General features: G+C 45.0%; 1 long non-coding RNA gene across 1 annotated transcript in view; it reads right to left on the minus strand.

Annotated features, from left to right (window-relative positions):
• LOC117511576 overlaps positions 1-1,428 on the minus strand; it is a 16,680-nt gene extending 15,252 nt beyond the window's left edge. The window contains exon 1 of the long non-coding RNA XR_004560974.1: positions 1,417-1,428. This is a non-coding gene — a long non-coding RNA (uncharacterized LOC117511576). The remainder of the gene's footprint in view (positions 1-1,416) is intronic.
• Positions 1,429-1,990: the final 562 nt, after the last annotated feature.

Genomic DNA, 1,990 nt, shown 5'->3' on the forward strand with positions numbered 1-1,990 from the left:
TTTTTTTGTCGTTTTATGTTGTGTGAAGTGCCTTGAGATGAGTTTGTCAAGAATTGGCGCTATATAAATTAATAAATTAGAATTTTGAATTTTGACATAAGTCCTGCTCACAGGCTGATTGCCAGATACAGGACATGTCCACGTCAAGTATAAACTCCAGACAGACATCTCCATGTCTCTACGTACATATCCACAACGTATCCTTCCATAGGGCTTACATGGCAACCTGTCGCCTCCGCTGCATATATCCGGATCCAAAAGCCAGAAATCTGGCTCAGGCGGGAAAAATGCCAGGCCTGTTTGTAGAAAGATGAATACTTCACATGATTTGTAGACATATTATTACATATGGTTATTTCACAGTGTTATTGTACAGTCTGACAGCAGCAGGGATGAACGACCTGTGGTATCGTTCCTTCTTGCACCAAGGGTGCCTCAGTCTGTCACTGAAGGAGCTACTCAGCTCCACTACAGTCCAGTGCAGAGAGTGAGAGGAGTTGTCCATGATGGATATGAACTTGGTTAACACCCTGCTCTCACCCACCTCCTCCAAAGAGTCCAGAGGACAGCCCAGGACAGAGATGGACTTCCTGACCAGCTTGTTCAGTCTTTCTCTCCCGCTCTGTGCTGCCCAGGGCCCAACAGACAACAGCATAAAGGAGAGCAGAGGCTACAACAGAGTCATAGAAAGTCTTAAGCAGAGGCCTGCTCACTCCAAAGGATCTCAGTCTCCTCAGGAGGTGGAGGCGACTCTGGCCTTTTTTGTACAGGGCGTCAGTGTTGTGAGTCCACTCCAGTTTGTTGTTGAGGTGAACACCCAGATATTTAAAACTGTCCACAGTCTCTATGTCCTCCCCCTGTTTGTTCACCAGTGAGTGAGGTGGTGGTTTCCTCCTAAAGTCGATCACCATCTCCTTCGTCTTACTGGTGTTCAGACACAAGTGATTGCGCTCACACCAGTCCACAAAGTCCATGATGACCGACCGGTACTCCAGCTCGTTCCCCTCAGACACACGACCCACAATGGCAGAGTCATCAGAGAACTTCTGGAGATGGCAGCTGTGCGTGTTGTAGGTGAAGTCCGAGGTGTAAAAGGTGAAGAGGAAAGGCAAGAGGATGGTGCCCTGGGGGGCCCCGGTGCTGCAGATTACCACCTCAGACTGACAGCCGTGCAGCTGCACGTACTGCGGGCAGTCAGTGAGGTTGTCGATGATCTAGGGGGCGAGATGTCCATCCACTCCTGCGTCCCCCAGCTTCCCCCACAGCAGCACCAGTCTGATGGTGTTTAAAGCGCTGGACAAATCAAAGAACATGATGTTGTGATGTGCACAGATGGCGTATTTTACACGGATTTTGTGCATCTAAATGCCGTTTTATTGCACCACTTTTTAAGGGCTCCATGGCGCTGTGAAAAACAGCGTAGTGTTGACTCATTTAACAGCGCCGTCTTAAATTACAGCAATCTGTAATTACCTTTTTTGCCACAGGGTGGTTTTTCATTTAAATGTTCCCAAGATTTGTGAAGTTTGACCCCATTATCAGTGGTAAATATTATTGGAACCACTCCAAACATCATAGGCTTATACACACAGACAGTCTACATGTTCTGACCAAATTTCAAGTCAATCAGATGAAAAATGCTCCAAATTTAAGGTGAACAAACTAACAAACAAACAAACGAAAAGTCAGTGGTACACTGACCAATCTTGTCGAAAGGTCTTTTTGCTCTTTTACTTTCAGTTTCCACAACTGATTCATGTCCCAATCCAGTTTTAAATCCTTAAACATTGTATCCATTTTGCTCCATGACAATCATCAGTTTGAGCAGCTCATCATATTGTTTGATACAAATCAAGATTTCATAACATAATGTATGAGCGCACGTCTCAATGTGTGCATTTGTAACACTTCAACTGTGTAAAAGAAATCAACAAATGTTCACATAATAAATATCTTCAACTGTATATCTATGTGCAACCCGAATTTCCAA

Source organism: Thalassophryne amazonica, chromosome 6, assembly GCF_902500255.1.
Source record: "Thalassophryne amazonica chromosome 6, fThaAma1.1, whole genome shotgun sequence".
In the NCBI taxonomy this organism is placed as follows: Eukaryota; Metazoa; Chordata; class Actinopteri; order Batrachoidiformes; family Batrachoididae; genus Thalassophryne; species Thalassophryne amazonica.